Source organism: Carettochelys insculpta, chromosome 2, assembly GCF_033958435.1.
Source record: "Carettochelys insculpta isolate YL-2023 chromosome 2, ASM3395843v1, whole genome shotgun sequence".
NCBI lineage: Eukaryota > Metazoa > Chordata > Testudines > Carettochelyidae > Carettochelys > Carettochelys insculpta.
The window spans coordinates 59,184,317-59,202,675 of record NC_134138.1 but is presented as its reverse complement, the minus strand read 5'-3'; positions in this window follow the sequence as shown (position 1 = coordinate 59,202,675).

Here is an 18,359-nt window from a genome sequence, read left to right as displayed (position 1 = left end):
CCACAATGGGCCTAGAACTCAGTTACAAAGAGAGTAAAAGAACATTTCTAAAAAGTGCACAGACATCAGGTCCCACTTCCCAAACCATAAAAAAATAACGCTTAACGGACTTATCTAAACTTTACCCTACTTACAGAAGATTGGAGGGCCTGTTCTTGGAGGGAGATATTCTGTGTCTCTCTCCCTCATGGCTGGAAAGAAGAAAAAAAAGACAGAGAACAGAAGAGGGAGGAGCCAAAATTCAATTCTTACCTACATTCCTATAGGCCAACCCCACCTGGCTCAGGAAGTTAACCCTTTTACTTCCAGGCTTCTGGCTAACCCTCATGATTATGACACCTGTCTACACAGACCCTATTTCAAAATACCTATTTTGAAACAAGCACTATTCCTCGTACAATGACTGTTACCAATTTTGAAATAAGACATTTGCTACTTTCCAATTATTTCAAAATAGCAGTTGCGTTGTGTTGTCGCTTGCATAGTTATTTCAGAATAGCAGCTGCTATTTCAAAACACCTTTGCTCTGTAGACATATCAGTGGACAGATACTCTATTAAATTCGATAGGTTATTTCAAAAACTTACTGAAAAGCTACAATTTTCTATTAAATTCTCTTAGAAAGTTCCTTCAGTGACCACTAAGAAGATTTGGATTCAGTTCAGGAAAAGGGTAAGGCTTAGGCTAATCGTTAATGTAGTTGAAAATAGCTCACACATCCTTAATCCATTTTTCTGTACATGAAGCAAGCATTTTAGTTAGCACTGCTGAAGTATCTTTCCCAGCAATTACACCCATGAAACTGAACATGATGTGGAGGGCCCAATTTTGTTCCCATTCAAGTCAATGACATGCCTGTACTGACTTCAACGAGAGGAGAATCATGCCAAGCATAATACAGCAGAGGGTGTGAATTAAAACATACAGGTTAATGAATTTATCCTAGAATTAACTTCTGTCTCACCAAACATGACATGCTAGCAACTAAATAGAGGTCAGTGTTAAAAGAGCACCATGCTAATCACAGGAGCATGCATTTATAGACATTGATGTGTTACAGTGATTGCATCTGGAGGAAAGCAGAAAGCAGCTTTTCTGCAGCTCCAGAACTCTCTTTGGTTATGCAGTTGTGACACCTCAGCCCTATTCTAGTGGGGCTCGTTCATTCCAGTGATCATCACACAGGCCTCATGTTGGTGCCCAAGAACACTGGCTAGGCAAGAAATAGGTTATGGATTATGCTCACCCTGAGCACTGTGGTGGAATCCCATTTTGGGAGGCAGGTGCTTACTGTCAGTTATGGGAGGAATTCAGAAGAGCTCAGTCAGAAAAAAGAAAAGGGTTCATTACACGTATTCCTTCCAATGCCAGAGTCTCCCCCTCAAACCAACTGAGAGCTGGAAGTTTGTGAATGCAGTTAGGTTTTGGAAATGAAGTCTCAGTTGCAGAATTCAAGGAAACAAAAGAAAACTGTATGACAATAATGTTTACTTTCTGAGACACTAGTCCACAATGTTTTGTTCATGGGGCAAACCATGCATTGTGGGGGAGGGTTAGCTTGGTGGTTTGAGCACTGGTGTGTTAAGCCCCAGGCTGTGAGTTCAATTAATTTGGAGGTCTAGGGCAAACAGATTTAAAAGAAAAACACACATCAGGGATGGGGCTTAGTTCTGCCAAGAGGGCAGGGGACTGGACTTAATGACCTTCTGAGGTCCCTTCCAGCTCTATGAGATGTGTGTCTCCATATATTCTATTCTATCAGTTTATAGCCTTTGTGTGATTGCTTTATAACTTGTTTTTAATGATGTTCTTAATAGCATCTTCTGGGATGTGGGATATGGGCTAGTGAGACCCAAATATGGGATTTCCTTTAGAATATCACATAAATGGTCATCCAACAACAAGGGCAGACAAAATATGACCCTTGGGCAGGCTCCCTGCACAATGCTCAAAGCATCCTGGCTGCAAGGGCCATATGCTTCTCTGAGAACCACCACAAGTGCAAGGAGAGGGCTAGGGAGAGGTTTTGTGTACTGCCTCCATCCTCCAGCACAATCTCACAACTCCCACTGGCCAGAAACCAGGCATATGGGGGTGGGACAGAGATGGAGCCTGCCTGAGGAATCCGTAGGGCTGCAGACTGGTAGCTGCACAAGTAAGTACCTTCTGTACACAGCCTGCTTCTGGCACACACCCCAGCCCCTCTCCCCCAACCCTGTGCCCTCCCTGTCCCCCTGCTCCATGCAACCCAAATACTCTGCACCCCTGCTCCTGTACTCAGACCTCTTCCCAGATCCTGCACCATGATACCTTGCCATAAGTCACAATCCCCTCCTGTGATCGGTGACAACCCAAATCCCTGCACCAGTGCTGCAGGTCACACCCTCCCCAGACCCTGCACACCTTCCAACACTGCTTTTCCAGGCCCTCCTGCACTCATACACATATGCCCTCCTGGACGCTGCGCTGCAACCCAAGTCACAACCCCTTCCTCAACTCAAACTGCCTCCCTGACCCCAAACCCGCTTCTGCACGCCAGTCCCCTACCCTGAGCTCCCGTCTGCACCCAGCTTTCATCCTAGACCCCATGCCTTCTCCTTTAATATCATGGAAGAGTGCAGGCCTTGGCCACTTGCTATATTCTTGGATTGGCCCCGTCAAAAATTATTACCCAGCCCTGTCCTACAGCCAAATAGGTACAGAGTAGCTACAGGGCAATAACAGCACTTACTTTCCTGCTTCAGATGGTCAGAGTCATTCTGATGTGCACACCCCCAGCTCTCCACTCTGAGCCCTTCCCTGTACTGCCCAACATTAACTTTCGCACTCTGTCCCCTTCCCTGAGGCTCCCACACTCAACACCCTCACTCATTTAAATTTCTCACAGGGGTTGTGTTACTGCATATCCCTGTGCCCTAAGATCCCACCCTCGGGGAAGGTGAGATATGCCAGTACTTTCACCCTGCTGCTAACATTTTTAGCCAATTGTTATGGGCAATACTTGGCTCCAATCCTGAACTGTGTGGCATGCAGGTAAACTGCTGCGTGAATTCAGCCAGCCGTGCCAGCAGGCTCTGCGAGCCCCAGGACAAGTGAGTGGGGGTGACTCTACACTTGGAAGGGGCAGGGCCAAGAGCAGTTAGCCCTTGGTGCTGCCTTTACTATGGCACTGGGCCCCCATCCCACTCCATGACAGCTGTGGGCAGTCAGAGCTGTGTTGCTGTGGCATTTCAAAGGGACCTCTTCACACAGCACATAGTCACCCTGTGGAACTCCTTACCAGAGGACACTGTGAAGGCCAGGACTCCAACAGAGTTTAAAAAAGAGCCCAATAAATATTTGGAGGTTAGGTCCATAGATGGCTATTAGCAAGGGGTAAGGTATGGTGCCTAGTCTTTTGTCGAAGGCGGGAGATGGATGGTAGGAGACAAATAGCTTGATCATTGTCTTCGGTTCACCTCCTCTGGGGCACCAGGCATTGGCTACTGTCGGCAGACAGGACACTGGGCTAGATGGACCTTTGGTCTTACCCAGTATGGCTGTTCTTATGTTCTTATGTTCTCAAGCTCTAGCTGCCTTTGAAATGCCAAGCCTGGGGGACAAGAAGCTGCTCAAACCGCATTGTCTGTGTGGGTTTTGCCCACGTGAAGAAAGGAAAAGAACACACACACACACGCACACACAGAGTCATGCACACTTCCAACCGGAACATGTAACTTTAAATAACCTAATTTAAAAATCAGCAGAGGGACTCACAGGCAGATGCAGTAGGTGACAGTATTAACTCTTTCAGGTGAAAATACTTGATCTGTGAAAAGTCATGGAACAAGAACACACAACAAGCCTCTTGCATCTTCCCCTCCCTGTATATACAGAAATTCACATAATGAGGTCACTAGGAAATTGCACTAGAAGGAGAGAAAGATCTTTCCCTCAGCCTAATCTTTAAAAACAAGTAGGTGTGCCTGTCCCTCTTCTTGTGGCACTATCTGAATGTTACTTCCTTTTCTAGGGAGGAAGCAAATTAGAGCCTATATGGTCCAGAACAGCAGTGAGCAGCGAGTGACGGGTGAGGCATTTCTAAGCTGTAGAACTGAGAATCACAGAATCACAGAATCAAACAGCTGGAAGGGACCTCAGGAGATGATCTAGTCCAGCCCCCTGCTTCAAGCAGGATCGACCCCAACTAAATCATCCCAGACAGGATCTTGTCAAGCCAGAACATAAAAACCTCTAGGGATGGAGAATCCACCACCTCTCCAAGCAACGCATTCCAGTGCTTCACCACCCTCCCGGTGAAGTAGTTTTTCCTAATATCCAACCTACACCTCTCCCTCTGTAATTTCAGGCAATTGCTCCTTGTTCTGCCATATGTCACCGCTGAGAACAATTTTTCACCATCCTCTTTAGAACTCCCCTTCAGGAAGTTGAAGGCTGCTATTAAATCAACCCTCAGTCTTCTCTTCTGTAAACTAAATAGGCCCAAATCCCTCAGCCGCTCCTCATAAGTCATGTGGTCCAGCCACTTAATCATTTTGTTGCCCTCTGCTGAACCCGTTCCAGCACATCCACATCCTTTTTATACTGGGGGGCCCAAAACTGGACACAATACAGTCATCCCTTGCTCTACGAGTACAATTCGTTCCCAACTTTCTGCTTATAGGCAGAAACTCATAAAAGGGACGCTAAATTCGTGTTAAATTACATTTAAAAGTCTCTGATAGGTTCCTAGGGCTCCTAACTTGGGGAAGGAGTGGCAGCAGGTGGTGCTGCTTTTGAAAGGTGAGTGAAACTTGGGTTGGGTAGGGTTAAAGGCTGGGGGGCAGTCTGGGGCCATGAGCAGGAGGGAGGGTTAAAATCTGGTGGCGAGTTGGTGGGGATTCAGTATTCCACGGTTTGGGACTGGCAGGGGGGGTCAGGCTGCAGGGCTGTGGGGGCATCAGGCGGCAGTGGGATCTGGCTGCATGCCGGTAAGGGGGTAAGGCTGCCGTGGTTTGGGGCTGCAGGGCCAGCAGGGGGGAGGGGTTTGGCTGCGGGTCCATGGGGGATACAGGCGGTGGGGGGGTGAGGCCGCAGGGGGTACAGATGGTGGGAGGATTGGGCTGCGGAGCCACAGGGCTTACAGGTGGCAGCGGGGTCTGGCCATGGGGCTGGCAGGGGTGTCAGGCTGTGGGGTCATGGTGTATACAGGTGGCCACGGGGTCAGGCTATGGAGCCTGCAGGGGAGTCAAGCTGCAGTGGCCGCCGGGGGTACAGGGGGTGGGGGGTTTAGGCTGTGGAGCTGGTAAGGTGGTCCGGCTGCCATGGTTTAGTGCTGTGGGGTTGGGGGGGTCAAGTGGCAAGGGGGATCTGGCCACAGGGCTGGCAGGGGTATCAGGCTGCTGCGGTTTGGGTCTGCAGGGCTGCGGGGGGTGCACGGGGAGGGTGGTAAGGCTTGTATTAGCCGGGGGGGAGTTCACTTATTGAGTGAACTAGGGGAGGTATGTATCCCTTGTTTAAGTGAGTACTCGTAAATAAAGTACTCATTTAAGGAGGGATGAGCGTATTCCAGATGTGGCCTAACCAGTGCTGAATAGAGGGGAACAACCTCAAGACTCCTCCTACTGCATCCTAATGTGCCATTAACCTTCTTGGCTACAAGGGCATACTGTTTATTCATATCCAGCCTTTCCGCTGTACTGCTGCTTAACCAGTCGGTCCCCAGCCTATAACAATGCTTGGGATTCTTCTGTCCCAAGTGCAGGACTCTACACTTCTTCTTATTGAACTCTGTCAGATTTCTTTTGGCCCATTCCTCCAGTTTATCCAGGTCACTCTGGATTCTATCTCTACCCTCCAACAAATCTACCTCTCCACCTAGCTTAGTGTCATCTGCAAACTTGTTGAGGGTGCAAATAGTGGGATATTCATTTACAGAGGTTCTATTTGCCCTGTTCTACAACTCCCTAACCAACAGGATTGCGATTTTACATAAGACCCTTCATGACCTTGTTCATTCATAGATTTCCAACACCCCTGTGAGCATCTCCAGCCCCAAAAGCTGCAGGTAACTTCCAATGGCTGTGAACAGCTTTGAAAAAATAAAAACTTACTAACGAGACACAGAGACAGAGGCTGACAATCACCACGTGGCAAAAGGACAGAAAGCAGAATGTGTTTCTGCAAACAAACAGTCACGCCTCCAGAAACATGTGCACATAACACAAGAGCAGTGATATTGATTATCAGATAGCATTTGACACCGTTAACAGATAAGCTCTTAGGCCAAAGTTGTTGGTTATCACGTATGTATCACTTTACACCACTTTAGCTTTAATAGTCACTCTAACAGAGAGAAGGAACAAGGCAGATGGATAAATGATTTTAGAAAGGGGAGGGAAAGGTTCTAACCTTTAACACAGTCTACAACTTTCTTTTCAAATCTTTTATGACATAAAAACCATAAAAACTAAAAAACATCCTCCATGGAAAATTACTGAGTCCAAAAATAATCTCTCGCTGAATGAGCATTGTAGGTTACCACAGTATGTACCGAAGAGAAAAAATAAAGAAAGCCGTTAAAGATACCTTTGTTAAGGAATTTTTAACCTGTCAGCAATATTTGCCTTTTGTGCTTCAATCTCTTAGGTTAATAAAATCAAGGCCAGTTCTCTTAGAGATGCTGAAGCTATTATATATCAGTAAAACTTAATGTACCACAAGGACTGTGCAAGAAAAAAGGCACTTAATTGAATGTTTAGAGCCAGAGCCACCCATCCACCCACCCATTGTAAGTGTATGCTGGCAATTGAGATGTTATTATTGCCAGGACTCTGCCACATGATGTTATAAATGCATCTTTTCTGAATGAGAATTCTGAATAGGTAAATGAGAAGATGTCTGCGGATTTAAAAAGAACTGCAGCCCTTTTAAATGTTGCCCTCCTCCAATTCATTAGAAACAATATCTTCATTAAGGGGGTTTCATTTATAATATGTGTGTAAGTAAATGTAGCATGAGTGACTTTCCAAACTGAAAGAGATCCTGCATTACCTGGAGTGAATTTGCATTTGTAATAATGCTTCTTCCTAAATGTTAATCTTATTATCAGTCTTCCAGCATCGAGTTCTTGGTCCTTGTGAAGGAATTACGCCACGCCTTCCCTTTCTGTTTTTATTTCTCTCATTCAGATGAATGACGTATGAGCTTTTCCAAATTGCTTTCAGGCATATGAGGGACTTAGTTAGTAATGCACTGAAAGTGCTTGGCGTGAATGAAGATAAAGAAACCCAATGAACAATGTTAACTATAATTCATTGTCCGATTACTGATCCACATGACATTGGACAAAGCCAGGAAAGGTTTAAGTTCTGGAAGAGATGCTGCAGTATAAAATGGCACAGTTAAATTCATATTTGTCTGAAGAATCCTGTTCTCCAAGCCAGATTCTTGCAGCATTTAACTTAGGAAAACAAAACCAGATAAAATATCTAAACATCTTAGGTGCAGTTCTGGCATACAGATTTGCACTTAAAAAATTCTAATATTTGAATTAAAGGTGACATGATCTGGGGGAACAACAGGACTTCTCCTGAGGGAACATTTGTTAAGTGTGCAGTTAAAGCTGAACAAAGTTTTTTCATATGAAGCTTTTCTTCATGAAATACACAGATTCAGCAACACTGAAACGATTTGCACACAAGGGCTACGTCTACACGTGCACGCTACATCGAAATAGCTTATTTCGATGAATAACGTCTACATGTCCTCCAGGGCTAGCAACATCGACGTTCAACTTCGACGTTGGGCAGCACCACATCGAAATAGGCGCTGCGAGGGAACGTCTACACGCCAAAGTAGCACACATCGAAATAAGGGTGACAGAAACAGCTGCAGACAGGGTCACAGGGTGGACTCAACAGCAAGCCGCTCCCTTAAAGGGCCCGTCCCAGACACAGTTGCACTAAACAACACAAGATCCACAGAGCCGACAACTGGTTGCAGACCCTGTGCATGCAGCATGGATCCCCAGCTGCAGCAGCAGCAGCCAGAAGCCCTGGGCTAAGGGCTGCTGCACACGGTGACCATAGAGCCCCGCAGGGGCTGGAGAGAGAGCGTCTCTCAACCCCTCAGCTGATGGCCGCCATGGTGGACCCCGCTATTTCGAAGTTGCGGGACGCGGATCATCTACACGTGCCCTACTTCGACGTTCAACTTCGAAGTAGGGCGCTATTCCCATCCCCTCATGGGGTTAGCGACTTCGACGTCTCGCTGCCTAACGTCAATTTCAACTTTGAAATAGCACCCAACATGTGTAGCCATGACGGGCGCTATTTCGAAGTTGGCGCCGCTACTTCGAAGTAGCGTGCACGTGTAGACGAGGCCAAGGTGATATTTCCAAAATTTTGGTTTAGGGGGGAAAAAAGTCTGAAAAAAATCCAAATAGGCAGTTTTGAGATTTTTAAAATGAAATGTTTTGATGCTTCCATGTGAAATGGCTTTTCTTTTCATTGTTAGAAGACCAAACATTGGTTATAATTGCTCCAAATCCATTCAATTTTGTTGAAACAAAATGCTTCATTTGACCCAAGGTTATTTTTTTCTCAAGGTTTTAATTCACCAATATTTTTTAAAAAATCATTTTTCAGCTTTTTGAAATTGCCAGAAAACAAAAGTCTACTTTTCCTTCACCCTCTAGCTCCAGTTTTCATACTTTTTATCAAATGCACACCTATATCCACAGGATTGCCATATAATGTAAAATTTTCTGAGGCTAGCAGAGTCTCATTACCAAGTGCTGGAGTTGATAGAGCCTTGTAGGCCCCACAAACATGAAGCCACAATCTGAGCTTAGGGGAAAAAAAGTCTCTGAAGCTTCTGAAAGTGTTTTCTTAAAAATCTGTTTTAGAGATCAGAGGCATTTTTATGAGATTGCAAAATTGGTTGATAAAAGTAACTGTGTTGGTATAATATAATTTACAGTGTATGAATACGACAGCTAATTATACAGTGTATGTTTTATAGAAAATAATGAAGACCTTTCAGTTGTACTCACTACCCTGCACCTTTTATCACAATAATCCCATTTATCACTGCACATTTGACAAGGCTGTTCCATATGGGTCCCTTGGTCCTTTTAATGCTGAGCCAGACTTACTACTATCAGAGACAGCCTTCATTTTGGTACAATTTACCCTTGTCTGATGTCTTTTCCAGGTGTCCTGTACCCCTTGAACACTTTTTCTATGAGATGGAGGTGTGCCAGTCTGAATCACTTCATCTTGGTCTCTCCCCTAGTGCGTTATTTCTTTTTACATATGCTGTTAGAACTCAGGGTGCCTTTCACTTCTTAAGCTTCTTCCTAAGTTTATATATTCAGGGTAATTACCTGCCTGTTTATCAACTAGGGTAGGTTTATATTTACTGGAAGATTGATCCAGTCACAGTCGATTTTCCAGATTTTGATTTCATGCTCCTAGTGGGGATGCACGAAATCAAACTATGAGGGCTCAACTGTCGACCCTGGTACTCCCCATTATGCAAGGAGTAAGGGAAGTTGATGGGAGAAACTCACCCTTCAACCTCCTTCTGTGAGCATGGACAAATAAGATGATACTAGATACATCAGTTCCAGCTACACAATTGTCATAGCTGGAATTGCATATATAGGATTGACTTTCAGAGCTCATGTCAACCTGGCCTTAGTGGAACACCTGAAAGCAAAGAGTAATGCTGATAGAACCAGCTCACCGGCAACTGAACCTGCAATCATAGGGACTAAAGCCCTGTGCCCTACCACATGAGCTAAAGGCCAGCTGGTTCTCAGTTAAGGCTGAAGAGCGGAGACTTCACTCACCCTAGTACGAGTTCTCAGTGCTTCTAGGTACTACAGAAGCACAACCTGTTCTTAAGGCACTGCACTGGAAGTCCTGGATGGAGTTCTGAAATCCCTGTGTGACTTAGATCACAACATGTCCCCTTTCTGTGCCTCAAATCCCTACCCATAAAATGACATGGCCTGCCTCACGCGTGTGGCTTTGAAAGGAAATTCATTAACTTATACAGGGCACTCAGATACCATGTGGATGAACACAGTAAAAAATAAAACCTATAAATAAAAGCCAGGAGAGCAGGAATATTAGGATTCAAAATATGGTATGTCACCGGGGGAAGGGTGAGCACTGAAATAAATTTGGCTGGAGGCATTTCAATTTCAGAAGAGATGTTGAGGTGGTTAAGGGAAACCGATTAGATTAGTCATTTATATTCATTGGTAGAGAATGTTGGAGGAAGGGGCATCTGCAAGGGGGACTCTGTTAACTCACATGTAACTATTAATAAAAAAAATGTGTCTGTCACCACTGTGAAGTGAAAGTAGTACTCTGCATCAAGTTTTGTATTAATCTTAAACCCACTCTTTCCCCTCTTTGCACCAGCTCTCTTCAAGTCCCCACCTGCAGCCTGACTCCCAGTACCCAAATCCCTCATCATTCCAATTATCCTTGTGGCTGGACAATATGAAGCATATTTAGACAGTAGTTGTAGGCACGGCACCATGTAATCCTCCTAATTTAGGAATGAGGTGGTAATTTATAGATTTGGTCATTATTTTACAGGGTCCAAGGGCATCTGCTCTATAAATGGACCATGAGAAAACATCTTTATGGCAAAGGTCTCCTAATAAAGATGCGACATATATTGTTGCTGAGGAATTCTGGTGACTGGGTGAAGCATGTTTCTTGGTACTCCCATAGGGAGCCTTAACAAGTGTGGTTCCTCACAGAATGAGAGAAAGACCCATTTCTCTGGAAATAAATTCCTGAGCAAGTTCAGAGATGGAGTGAAGGGAAATTGTTTTTACACAGCAGTACCTTTAGTAGACTTGGCACTGCCTTTGTATCCTCCACCGGTCATAAACAGATGTGGGTCTGCTGCTGACTGAGGTCACCTTGCACCATTATTCTTGGGACTTTGAGTGGCCATGCAAACACACCAAGAAGGCCTCTGAGACATCATGTAACTGGCTTGATGTTCATGAATCTACTTACTGCTTGTGAATTGTACCCTGCCTGGGTAAGTGAGGGGACCACATCCACTACTTTTGCAGAATGTAAGCTCTCATTGTAAAACAAATTAAAAGTCCCTCACTCTTAGGATTGCCAAGATCACCATCCAGCTGTGAACTGTCAGCAATTTCAGGGTTATCTTTCTCAGGCTGCAGAGAGAGAGCACCAGAGCCAGCCACTCATCTGTTGAGCAGCACAGAGTGAAATTAGAGACTCTAGTCAGTTTTGTTGATGCACTTATGTGATAGCTGCCATTCAAACCATCTCTGGGATCCTCCAGAAATAAAACCACAAGTCTCTCTCTGTATGCGATAAAGAGCTAGGCTCTCAGTATGGCCCTGTAAGAGACTCCTATGTCTGCACCACGTCAAACCACAGACAAGGACACAGTGACCTGTGGATTACAAGAGCAGGCACTTGCATTATTCACAAGGGAAGAAGACTCAAAAGCCAGAGATGAAGGGAAAGAAAAATTACTAGTGACTTATTCCTCCTACCCCACATGCAGCAAACCAGGGAGTCTGGATATCCCAGCATGATAAAGTCTTTCCCTATTTCAGCATGTAGCTGAGCACTGGAGCTTCAGTTTACAAAATAGTAGCAGATTTACCCAGCATTGCTCAGGTCTTCAGCTCAATTGAGGGTATGGGTTTTTTTTGTGAAAATAAAAGGAAAATGCACATGATTTATTTAACATAACAGCATTATTTTTAAGTCAATTTTTATTTTGGATTTCTTTTAAAAAGGAGATTGTTAACATTTGTCTGTTTAATTATTTTAGTAAATTTTAAATGGTTATTCCATCAATTGTATTTTTTCTTCATCACTAATACTTATCATTTACTACATTTTAACAAAATATAGTAACAACATTTTGGTTACCAATAACATTTTCTTCTGGTTTTCAAACTTATGCATTGATTTATTTGTGCCAAAACAAAGCGCTATAAATTTCTCCAATTTACCTCTTTTCTGTAAGGTTTATTGAGATGCAATCCTATTCCAGGTTCATCTTATTTTCTGGCTCATCTTGAGTCAGTGTCTTTCAGCACTTGCTCATTTATGTCTATTTTGAGAACTGTATTTGACAACTGTGTTTCTTTTTTCATTTGGTTTTAGGAGCAGCAATCCCATTGCAAACACATCCCACTTTCCTGACACAACCACACCTTTATGATTCTTTAAGTTAGGATAAGAGGAAGCTGTATACCAAATTTGGTGGTCCTAGCTCTTACTATTTAGGAGGGGTTCTTGATCCAACAGACAAATGGACTCTCTCTAAAATACACAGTAGATCTACAGTATTAGCAAGAGGATATTACGAAAGAGGGAATCCCAAGTACTGTTCAGGGATATCACCCAGACAGAACTCCTATCATACTCACCATTTCCCACATCTGGATGCAGGACAGCTGTTTTTCTCACCAGGGTGATATCTCTGGGCCTTCCACAGCAACCCTTTCATTCCCATCTGTCCCAGTCTGGTAGGTTCAGTTCTCAGGTAGCAGGTGGCTGCTAAATGTGTCCACCCCAGCACCTATGATGTGTTGTATTTGTCCAGTGATTTCCTTTCGGTGCTGAATTTCACTACTGGGGTGAGCTAGCTTTGGGTGAGGCCATTGGAAAAGTGGCAGAGACTCCACTCCTTCTCTTGGGAGGACTCACTGACTTTGAATGGTTAGGTGTTGGTTTTGGTTTTTAATAAGGTTTAAGTGCAGGTCCATAATGGCATGCAAATTACTTGATCACTGCCTTTATTTGATAATGCTGCATGCCAAAATGCACTAGCTCTACTGACACACATTCTGATATCCAAAGGGCATGGATTTAGATAGAAGGTGTTCCATGCGCATATATAAATATGAGACCTTGTGGATGAAATGGGATGCTATTTTTGTCCCCTCACAAACTATTTGCCCACAAATAATATTGCTGAAATCTCTCGGACTGAAAAATGTCTCTAGGTCTGTTTTCTACAGAAAAGAGAATAAGTCTCTTGGACTGTGTCTACACTAGCAAGTTCTTTCACAAGATTTTTTGAAATAAGGGGGCTTTTTTGAAAGATCCAGTGGAACATCTACACACAAAAAGTGTTCTTTCGAAGGAAAATCAAAAGAATGAGGCACTCCTTTTGAAATCATTCTTCCTTTCCCATTTCAGGAAGAATGTTCCCTTTCAAAATTTCTTTGGAAAGAAAATGTGTGTAGATGCTCCACAGGCCCTTTTTTCTTGAAAGGGCAGTCCTCATGGGGCCCGATTTTTCGATCCCTGGTCCATTCTTTCGAAAGGGTGGGGCTGTGTTGGACACACTCTTTCTAAAGAGCAAATGGGTCTTTTGATCTGCTTTGTTGTGCGTGGACGCACTCTTTTGAAAGAAGTTCTTTCGGAAGGGATCTTCTGGAGGTGCTTCTTTCAAAAATCCCTGTAGTGTAGACGTAGCCTTGGTGCCATAGACTTACCATTTATGCAGTAGATACAGGTGGCATTCATTTGGCTAGTCATCCTGTAATGGGTTAATTACCAAAACTTAACTACTTGCTTTTTTTTTTCTAAGCCTGAGCTACAATGGCAGACTATGGTCCCAAATGCTCAGACTCAAAAGCCTTGCAAAATATACACAATTGTATCTAATGTTCAATATTTATTATTCTTAAATGCTGAGTATACACTAAAAAATGGGATTTACTCTGTTGATGTGACTGCTGAAATATATTTTGCTTAGATGTAAGCAGAAGGTTAGCATCACTGATTGATACAAACACATTGCAGCACCAGGTTTCAAATACTGAGGTGTTACAAGGGAATAGACTGCAGAAATCTTTTGAACAATAACTTTGTATGCATAATATACCCAGCACTCTATACACATACTTGTACCCCCTTGAATTCTAATGAGAAATTGCAGTCACATCCTACAGACAATGTGGAGTAAAAAAATGAGACTGAAATATACTGGTCTAATGATGAGTGTGTGAGAGAGTCACAGGTTAAATTTGCTCAACAGTCTAACAAGGGGAGAGAGAGAGAAAGAGAGAGCATACAAAATAGAGAGAGTTCCCTGGGCTAATTTTCTAGCCATCAGTCAGCTTATTGTTCCCACTAAAAGAGAATAAGAGAGAAAGAGAGAGAGAGAGAGTGAGAGTTATTATAATAAATACAGACTGGCTTCAGCCAGAGGAAATTATACGAGGGAAATTGGGGAGGGTGGTGGGGAGGGGAAAGCACATGATTTCTTGCAGTAATTGCAATATAATTAGTTTTATATATCGATAGATAGATAGATAGATAGATAGATAGATCCAGTATCCACTTCTCATAACTGCATATTTGATTTTTTATTTAAAAAATGTTTGGTGCTAAACACAGTAGTTGTTGTCCTAACTACCAGCAATTATATGCTCTGCAGAGATGCATTTCTTCATACATCGTTGGTACTGTATTAGCTTGTAAATGTCAAAGGAAAATAATTCTAAACAAATGTGGAGAGCCAAAGATCTTTCATTCACCGGATCAATTTAAAGATTGAAAAACAGATACACCAGGTTTTATTTTTCTGTGTGTATGTACAAAGTACCATAGCATAAATAGTGTCTCATTATATGCTCTAAGTACAGAAAGAAAAAACACAAGGTTTAAACTCCATCAATTCACTTATTAAAAAGGTTTATCTTCCTGTGTGAAGAGGTTTCCTCCAATGTTCTTCCTCTAACTACTGATTCATGAAGTACAGCCATATTTAGACAAAGACATTGCCACAACATGTTGTCTAACCTCAGCAGAAACATTTTTGTGAGCACATGTGCTATTTGTATTTGTACTAGGCACAAATTGCTCATAACAAAAAAAATACAACCACCAAAATATTTTCTGCTGTAGGATTTCCATTTTCTGTTTAAGCAAGAGGCAGGTACACTGGGTATCTGCATTAGATGTGAAGTCAGCAGACAAAATAAAATGAAGTGGTTTTACTGTACATTGTCTTGTACTATACAGAATCCAGAAATAGTTAGTACTGTGTTAGGAGAAAATACATCTATTTATTTTATTTTAAACACTTTTCAAAACAGAAAATGTAAAACTCCTGGATATTTACAAACTACATTGTAGATATAGAATGGAAGGTTGCGTTTGACAGAACCTCTGAGTTCATTTATGCCAGGGCCCTATTTATACAAAGGGAACTAGGCAGGCTGACCCTGATAAGGAGGAATCTCAGTGAAAGAAGCAGGACTCAGTGCACAGTTCTTTTAGAATCACGGCCTAAAAACTTATTCCATTCATAAACTGCCCAGATGCAATCCCACTATCTTGTCTCGCTGTTGCCTGTACCACCCACAACAGGCTTTTAAACTGCAAATTCTTTTGGGGCAGAGACACCATGTTATGTGTCTTTTTATGTCTGCGGAGCACATAGTTCACAATGGATAAAAAACCTTATTTTCAAGAACATTCTGGTTTTTTACTGCTTATGAAAATCTTAGAAATATTTTTTTGAAAATGTTTTCACAAATTCTTTTTCAGCAAGCATTCATTATTCCACTTCAGCCAGTTAGTTACAACTGCTTAGACACAAACAAACGTGAAATATCTGTTCTCTGAATGGATGAGAACGCAAGGCCCTATAAGCACCAATACTTGCACATTTTAATTTAAATGTTAGGTTCTGTGAATACTTGTCAATATGACTTCAAATTCTGTTTCTGTGAATGTTCATGCAGTACAACTTCACAGACCAAAATGCCCATGAAAACCAAACATAATAAGGTGTGTGGCCAAAGCAAATGCAGTTCATGCACATTTTAACAGTTCACACTATTTACTCATCTCTAATTTTTACTACAGAAAGGCATTCTGTACATATCTGATGCTATAAAAATAACAGCAATTATGCACATTAATAATAAGCATTGCTCTGAAGTAGAATCACCAGCTTGCTTTGAATATATGGAAAAGCTATCTGGATTTTATGACTGATAAAAAAGTCTCCTTTCCCAATATTAATAAACTTAGTGACCAACTGATAACATTCTGTTCCACTCTATTAGGTCTCTCTTCTTGTTCTTCTCAAATCATATTTCTCTTGTACAACGCAGAGTTCCAGGACCCAGTTATGGGTTAATTGTATGCAATGCACATTCATGAAATCAGTGGAGTTTCTTTTTGCCTATGTGCTATTTTCAGGGAATGTTGTCTTCCCCATTGCTGCAGCAGTAAGAAATTTAATTAGCAAGCAGAAAAGTTGTTACTGAAAGATTCAAAACCAGAGGAGGATAGTTCCCAAATGTAAGGCTTATACTAGGCCAACTAAACTAACCAACTGCAGACTCAGGTCCTTTGGGATGACCTATTCCCTCCCACAGCTTTGGTATGGAGAGAGCCACTAGCTCTGCTCCTCATTATTATTGTCTCATCTTACTGCCCTAAAGAGAGGGGTAGTGGGAGGATGAGAGAGGTGCTAATCCATGAAGCAAAATACAAAAAGATTTACACCAGAGTTGAGTCAATATGGGCAAAGAAATGAACCCACAGTCTTTTTGAACAAAATCCTCTGTAAGTAATTTGCTTGATAAAACACAGCTCATATTCTGGCAAAGAGCTATGTTAACAGATGGAGTGGAAATAGCATGAAACCTCCTTAAAGATGGTTTGCATAATGTCAAATAGGTTAAAGAAACCCTGCTTCCCAAATTAAAACCACATTACAGCTAAAGGAAAATTTACTTTGGACAATGGGAGTGGAAAATGTGACTAAATAATGTAACTGCAATTAACTGTTCACACGTGAACAGCATGTACTGTTTATGATTGCCCAGTGTCAGCAACGTACACAGAGAAATAATTGATGTGGTTCTTTTGCATTGTCTAGACCACTGAACAGTGTCACAATAGGGAGGGAGTGGAGAGCACGTGCTGAAAGTTTATATATATAAGGAGGTTCATGACAGCTTTGAAAGGGTCTTCTGGAATGTGTGCATCAAGTCAGGAATTCTTCAAGAGAAACAAGTTGGTTTCCGCCCACCCTCCACCCCATTAAAAGAAAAAAAAAAAACTACTAGTTCCGAAAAGCAGTTTTTCTTCACAGAACAAACACACCTAAGTAAAACCAGGACCTTGGCCTGCGTTTGAGGAGAAAGCAAAGATTCCCAAATGCCATTCTTCCTCTCTTGAGCTCAGATGCTTCTGTTAGTGAAAACAGTAGAACGGTATTTACAAGATTCTGCACAGCATGAAACTATTCTTACCGCAGCTTTGCAAAGCAGACGGCTTGTTCACTATACAACAGTGCGACCTAGTGGCTTCAGACAGAAGCCTCACTCTTATCTAAGCCTGAAGTCCTCTGACATGTCTTCCAGACAGTTCATTATTTGAAAAACGGCAGGGCCATCAAATCTTTCTCTTCTAAAAGTCATCGATCTCATTAGGATTGGAAGCGGATGGCATTCTCTTCATTAATTCCAAACCATTTTAAAAAGTTTGCTTGATATGAATCATTACTTTTGGCAGGCTAAAATAGCAAAATAACAAAAGGGTGTTGGCTTATGCTACTCTTGCAACCTTTACTTGGTTTGAGCAATTCTTACATAAGTGTGGCTCAATTAAAACAATGGGACCACTCACACTAATATGGACTGATCTGTTAATGAGAGGTCATGGGACTGGGCCCTAACTTATGAATCCTTCGACAAGCAGTTGATAGCAACAAAAGAAGGTCACATTCCATTCCTGAAGTCATCTTCTCTAACTATTCTGAACGGACAAGAATTTTTCAACAAAATACTTGGGTTGGGGGTTGTTGTTCAGAAAATCCCAATTAGCTGAAACTGAAACATTGTTCAGAAATATATATCAGTTCTGATTAAATTTTAAATTGAATGTTTCTCTTTTCCAAAATGGAATTTCTGTCTGAAATGAAAGAGAGAGAGAGAGAATGACGCAGCATAACCTCAAAGAGTAAAGCTACTTCTACACTAGGCAAATTAAGTCGACTGCAGATACACAATTCTAGCTATGGCAATGACATAGCTAGAATCAACCGACCTGTACTCAGCTTACTTGGCTGTTCATACTGAGTAAGGTCAAAGGGAGAATTTCTCGCGAGGAGTACAGGGGTTGACTGTGACCCCTGAGGGGTCAACTGTGACCTCTGAAAGGTCGATTTCATATGCCCCTGCTAGATGCACAAACTCAAACCCTGGAAGATCGACCCTGGGTGGGTCGGTCTTCTGGGCTAGTGTTGACGTAGCCTCACTTAGTTTATACCTCCCACACTTCAGTTGAACGCACTAACTTCTGTTCTATAGAACAGAACCACTC